This window comes from Ranitomeya imitator, chromosome 2, assembly GCF_032444005.1.
Source record: "Ranitomeya imitator isolate aRanImi1 chromosome 2, aRanImi1.pri, whole genome shotgun sequence".
Taxonomy (NCBI): Eukaryota; Metazoa; Chordata; class Amphibia; order Anura; family Dendrobatidae; genus Ranitomeya; species Ranitomeya imitator.
In genome coordinates, this window is record NC_091283.1 from 264,503,481 (window position 1) to 264,510,551 (window position 7,071).

The following is a 7,071-nucleotide window of genomic DNA, read 5'->3' on the forward strand; positions in this document are numbered from 1 at the left end:
AGGGGCAGGTAGCAGTGGTATATAAGGGCTGGTAGCAGTGGTATATAGGAGCAGGTAGCAGTGGTATATAGGGGCAGGTAGCAGTGGTATATAGGAACAGGTAGCAGTGGTATATAGGGGCAGGTAGCAGTGGTATATAGGAGCAGGTAGCAGTGGTATATAGGAGCAGGTAGCAGTGGTATATAAGGGCAGGTAGCAGTGGTATATAAGGGCTGGTAGCAGTGGTATATAGGAGCAGGTAGCAGTGGTATATAGCAGCAGTTAGCAGTGGTATATAAGGGCTGGTAGCAGTGGTATATAGGAGCAGGTAGCAGTGGTATATAGGAGCAGTTAGCAGTGGTATATAAGGGCTGGTAGCAGTGGTATATAGGGGCTGGTAGCAGTGGTATATAGGGGCAGGTAGCAGTGGTATATAGGGGCTGGTAGCAGTGGTATATAGGGGCTGGTAGCAGTGGTATATAGGGGCAGGTAGCAGTGGTATATAGGGGCAGGTAGCAGTGGTATATAGGGGCAGGTAGCAGTGGTATATAGGGGCAGGTAGCAGTGGTATATAGGAGCAGGTAGCAGTGGTATATAGGAGCAGGTAGCAGTGGTTTATAGGAGCAGGTAGCAGTGGTATATAGGAGCAGGTAGCAGTGGTATATAGGAGCAGGTAGCAGTGGTATATAGGAGCAGGTAGCAGTGGTATATAGGGGCAGGTAGCAGTGGTATATAAGGGCTGGTAGCAGTGGTATATAGGAGCAGGTAGCAGTGGTATATAGGGGCAGGTAGCAGTGGTATATAGGAACAGGTAGCAGTGGTATATAGGAGCAGGTAGCAGTGGCATATAGGAGCAGGTAGCAGTGGTATATAAGGGCAGGTAGCAGTGGTATATAAGGGCTGGTAGCAGTGGTATATAGGAGCAGGTAGCAGTGGTATATAGGAGCAGTTAGCAGTGGTATATAAGGGCTGGTAGCAGTGGTATATAGGAGCAGGTAGCAGTGGTATATAGGAGCAGTTAGCAGTGGTATATAAGGGCTGGTAGCAGTGGTATATAGGGGCTGGTAGCAGTGGTATATAGGGGCAGGTAGCAGTGGTATATAGGGGCTGGTAGCAGTGGTATATAGGGGCTGGTAGCAGTGGTATATAGGGGCAGGTAGCAGTGGTATATAGGGGCAGGTAGCAGTGGTATATAGGGGCAGGTAGCAGTGGTATATAGGAGCAGGTAGCAGTGGTATATAGGAGCAGGTAGCAGTGGTATGTAGGGGCAGGTAGCAGTGGTATATAGGGGCTGGTAGCAGTGGTATATAGGGGCAGGTAGCAGTGGTATATAGGGGCAGGTAGCAGTGGTATATAGGGGCTGGTAGCAGTGGTATATAGGGACAGGTAGCAGTGGTAGATGCATAAGAAAATAAAAACTCTGTACTTACCTTCAGTCCTCTTCCAGGAAGTGCTGAGTCATGTTCAGGGCAGAGCAGTGTGAGGATCTCCCTGCTCTGCTCTGAACGGCAGTGAGCAGTGATTGCAGCCTGTGCTGTAATACTAAGTACAGGCTGCAATCACAGCTCCTGGCTGCAGATACTCACCCTGGACCTCGCTCCCAGCAGCAGCTTCTCTCTGGCAGCTCCTGCCATCGCACACACTGAGCTGTGTGTGCGATGACAGAGGAAAATAAACAACAAAATGGCCGCGATCTCCTCTCACAGCTGTGATGTAGCAGCCCAGTGGGCGTGCCCAAGTCACAGCTGAGAGGCAGGAGAAGCGGTCGGAGCCCGACTGTTGGCTCCTATGCCCATGGCTGCCGTAAGTGAGGAGTGCAAGTGTCGTGCCCAGACACTTACACCCACACTAATGAAAATGGCGGCCTCCAGTGGCAAAAGTAAAAATGAATAAATAAAAAAGTATTAAAGTAGTACATTTACTTTTGTATTAAAAATAATTGATTATATAATCAATAATTATTAATACAAAAACTAAAATCACGGCACCCTCCCTTTAAGGCCCCTTCACATTAAGCGACGCTGCAGCGATACCGACAACGATCCGGATCGCTGCAGCGTCGCTGTTTGGTCGCTGGAGAGCTGTCACACAGACCGCTCTCCAGCGACCAACGATGCCGGTAACCAGGGTAAACATCGTGTAACTAAGCGCAGGGCCGCACTTAGTAACCCGATGTTTACCCTGGTTACCATCCTAAAAGTAAAAAAAACAAACAGTACATACTTACCTACCGCTGTCTGTCCTCCAGCGCTGTGCTCTGCACTCCTCCTGTACTGCCTGTGTGAGCACAGCGGCCAGAAAGCACAGCGGTGACGTCACTGCTCTGCTTTCCGGCTGACCGACGCTCACAGCCAGTGCAGGAGGAGTGCAGAGCACAGCGCTGGAGGACAGACAGCGGTAGGTAAGTATGTACTGTTTGTTTTTTTTACTTTTAGGATGGTAACCACGGTAAACATCGGGTTACTAAGCGCGGCCCTGCGCTTAGTTACCCGATGTTTACCCTGGTTACCAGTGAAGACATCGCTGGATCGGTGTCACACACGCCGATCCAGCGATGTCCACGGGAGATCCAGCGACGAAATAAAGTTCTGGACTTTCTTCAGCGACCAACGATCTCCCAGCAGGGGCCTGATCGTTGGTCGCTGTCACACATAACAATTTTATTAACGATATTGTTGCTACGTCACAAAAAGCAACGATATCGTTAACAATATCGTTATGTGTGAAGGTACCTTTAATCAGAGCAATGTTTTATTTACATTCAGAACTGGTTTTAGAGGTAAACAATTACCGTTTCTCACAGAAATCTCAGACTTTTACTTATAGAAATACTGGATAAATATCATTTTAACATTAGATATAGAAATATTTCTAATTTTATAAAACTGCATTTTTTTTTCATTGAAAAACTTTATGCCTTTCCTTGTTTCATTTTATGCCTTTCCTTGTTTCATTTTATGCATTTCTAAAGTATTGTAAAAATGTAATATGCTGTTGGTGAATGCGGGCAGGACTGTCTGTAGGGTATGTTGGTCTTCCCCCTCCTCCCCCGGGCCTGCCTCCGGTGTCTGAGGTTTCGGTGTCCCGGACCAGAGATCATAATACCGGCCTTGAATTGTGAAGGACACGGCAGCCGACCCTGAGAAACATCCAAGGTGGGAACACCCTATCATGTCGAAGAGAGTCTGCTAGATTCAGGCCTAGCAGACCAGTGCTGGTGGGTTCATGGATGCCAGGAGGGAGCTGGCCTAAAGGAAGGTCTCGTCTTTTCCTGGTGGGTCGGGGAGTTGTCCCGTCGTTTTTTTGGACATAACATTTCCAAAACAACCAAATTTGAACAGATCTCTTGGGAGGCAGACTTTAGTCCTCTGTTGCAGAAGCGAAGTACTCTTAAACTGATAGGCGCAAAGTAGGCCGCACTAGAAAGTCGGCGTGTATGATTGTTCAGGGCACTGGCGGTGTGGACCGGCCACCAGAGAAGGCCTAGACCAAAGCCTGGATATTTTAAGAGCAGGGTCACAGGAGCCTCTGGAAAACGTGGAGGCTGCATGAATAGGAAGGTTTCCTCAGGAGACGTCCACATTGCTCAGGGGAAAACTAGGACATATTTGTCCTGTTTTTTTTTTTTTTTATAAAGTAGGCCCCTCGCTGCCTCGTAGGATATACCAGTCCTTAAGATCACAAATCCTTTTTCGCAGACCGATGATTAAGATGGGCATGGAATAACCTGGATGCAGAGAGGCGAGAGGGTAGGGGGATTCGTGACATGGACTGTCCTCCGGGGAACCCCAAACACTCTTGATGTGTTAGGGCCTTGCCTTGTAGACCACAGATGATACGGTAGTGACAATTCTAGGTGGGAGATTAGAGTGACAATTCCACTGTCGCCCTCAAAAGCCATATCTGGGAAGAAAGAAAAAAAAAAATCGTTAATAGAAAAAAAAAAAAACCAAAACCTAAGGCCTAAACTAGGCTGGGCGGTCCAGACCCATGTCTTCCTCCTACTGACATTAAGCTGAGACGGATTAGCTTCGTGCCAGTTGGTGGTGTACCCTCCTCTACAGGAAATACCTAATTTTTTTTTTTGCATAGCATAAGCAGCATACACCCATTTTTTGTGTGTACCCCAATGAAGCATTAGCCCCCCCACATCAACCAGAAGGCCGCACAGCATAACCTCGCTCCCCCAGTCAGAAACATCCACCTCACATTAACCAGCGGACCCCACAGGATAAACCAAAAGCCCACCAGACATTCCCTCCCACAAGCGTAAATCTCCATATGATGCCCCCTGCCCCAACCATAAATCCCATCAGACACCCCCCCATCGGATGCCACCCCAGCTTAACCCCCCAGCATAAACCCCCATTGGACGTCCACCCCTCCTCCAAGCATTACTCCCCACAAAGCCCACCACAGGGGTCCCCCACAGCAGCAGCGGTGCCCCCCCACAAAGCCCACCACGGGGGCCCCCCACACAGACAAGCAAGTCACCCACCACAGGGCCTCCCTTCAATAGCGAGCAGCAAGTAGCATTTTTTCACCCTGAAACCACTAACCTCCATGTGCCATGCCGTCCACAAGCTATAATCATGCTGCTTTGCTTTGCCGCCTTCAGGATGTGACTGAAAACACGCCCCCTCCCGATAGGACACGCCCCCGGAAATGACGTCACACCTGGAAGGAGCCCATACACTCTAGCATTTACCATCTCCACATACCTCCACCTGCAGAGCCGCACTCCACATATATGGCTGCTCTGTGCGCACAGTACCTGTGATGAGGTCACAGGAGGGAGGAGTCAGGGGTCACGTGATCAGGGGCCTCAGGGAATGCTATCCATGCTGTCATTGGGCAGCAAGCACAGGGTGAGCGAGGCACCGCCCTTTCCCGTGACGTCATCTCCTCCCAGGATCCTCTGCGCCAGAAGCTCCTTCCTCCCCGTGGATTCCCGGTGTGCGGCTCTGCAGGTGGAGTCTGCGCAGTCCTCGTCTTCCTCCATGTGGGGGATTCCTCCTCCTATATCGCCTCCGTACTCCGCACCCTCACTATAGTGCTTATTCACACCTGGGAGTCCTGGCTGTGTCTGTGCAGTGAGTGCGTTTTCCTCTTTGTCTCCACACAGTAATGTTCTCCCCGTGTACCGGCCACTGTAAGAATTCTCCCTTCTTCCCCCACATGGTGATATTCCCCTTCAGGGACCATAAGTGCTTCTATGTGGCCCTAACTAGTATTAGTGGCCCCTGTGCGCCCCCATATATCACTACTGGACCCTGTCTGCCCCCATATATTACTACTGGCAGCTGTGTGTCCCCATATATTACTACTGGCCCCTGTGTGCCCCCATATATTACTACTGGCCCCTGTCTGCCCCCATATATTACTGCTGGCAGCTGTGTGTCCCCATATATTACTACTGGCCCCTGTCTGCCCCCATATATTACTACTGGCCCCTGTGTGCCCCCATATATTACTACTGGCCCCCGTGTGGCCCCATATATTACTACTGGCCCCCGTGTGGCCCCATATATTACTACTGGCCCCTGTGTTCCCCCCTATATTACTACTGGCCCCCGTGTGCCCCCATATATTACTACTGGCCCCCGTGTGCCCCCATATATTACTACTGGCCCCCATATATTACTACTGGCCCCCGTGTGCCCCCATCTATTACTACTGGCCCCCGTGTGCCCCCATATGTTACTACTGGCCCCCGTGTGCCCCCATATATTACTACTGGCCCCCGTGTGCCCCCATATATTACTACTGGCCCCGTGTGCCCCCATATATTACTACTGGCCCCTGTGTGCCCCCGTAAATTACTACTGGCCCCCGTGTGACCCCATATATTACTACTGGCCCCCTTGTGCACCCATAGATCGCTACTGGCCCCCTTGTGCCTCATAGATCGCTACTGGCCCCCGTGTGCCCCCATAGATCGCTAATGGCCCCCTTGTGCCTCAAAGATCGCTACTGGCCCCGTGTGCCCCCATAGATTGCTACTGGCCCCCGTGTGCCCCATAGATCGCTACTGGCCCTGTGTGCCCCATATATCACTACTGGCCCCAGTGTGCCCCCATATATTACTACTGGCCCCCGTGTGCCCCCATAGATCGCTACTGGCCCCCGTGTACCCCCATATATCACTACTGGCCCCCATGTACCCCCAAAGATCGCTACTGGCCCCCGTGTGCCCCCATATATTACTACTGGCCCCCGTGTGGCCCCATATATTACTACTGGTCCCCGTGTGCCCCCATATATTACAACTGGCCCCCGTGTGGCCCCATATATTACTACTGGCCCCCGTGTGCCCCCATATATTACTACTGGCCCCCGTGTGCCCCCATATATTACTACTGGCCCCCGTGTGGCTCATATATTACTACTGGCCCCCGTGTGGCCCCATATATTACTACTGGCCCCCGTGTGGCCCCATATGTTACTACTGCCCCCGTGTGCCCCCATATATTACTACTTGCCCCCGTGTGCCCCCATATATTACTACTGGCCCCCGTGTTCCCCCATATATTACTACTGGCCCCGTGTTCCACCATATATTACTACTGGCCCCCGTGTGCCCCCATATATTACTACTGGCTCCCGTGTGCCCCCATATATTACTACTGGCCCCCGTGTGGCCCCATATATTACTACTGGCCCCCGTGTGCCCCCATATATTACTACTGGCCCCCGTGTGCCCCCATAGATCGCTACTGGCCCCCGTGTGCCCCCATATATTACTACTGGCCCCCATGTGGCCCCATATATTACTACTGGCCCCTGCTTGCCCCCACATATTAGTAATGCCACCTACAGGGGCTTCTCTCAAAATTAGAATATAATCAATAAGTGAATTTATTTCAGTTCTTCAATACAGAAAGTGAAACTCCTATATTCTATAGAGACATTACACACAGAGTGATCTATTTCACGTGTTTATTTCTGTTAATGTTGATGATTATGGCTTACAGCCAATGAAAACTCCAAAGTCATTATCTCAGTAAATTAGAATACTTTATAACACCAGCTTAAAGAAATGTTTTTAAAATCCAAAATGTTCCCTACTGAAATGTATGTTCAGTAAATGCT

At 50.4% G+C, this 7,071-nt stretch overlaps 1 long non-coding RNA gene across 1 annotated transcript; it reads right to left on the bottom strand.

Moving 5' to 3' along the window:
• Positions 1–2,712: 2,712 nt before the first annotated feature.
• LOC138667374 (uncharacterized) lies at positions 2,713–4,614 on the bottom strand. Its single transcript, XR_011318730.1, has 2 exons — positions 4,539–4,614; positions 2,713–3,882 (listed from the first exon to the last, which is right to left on the bottom strand). It is a non-coding gene; the product is annotated as an uncharacterized lncRNA (long non-coding RNA).
• Between the last annotated feature and the right edge of the window lie 2,457 nt (positions 4,615–7,071).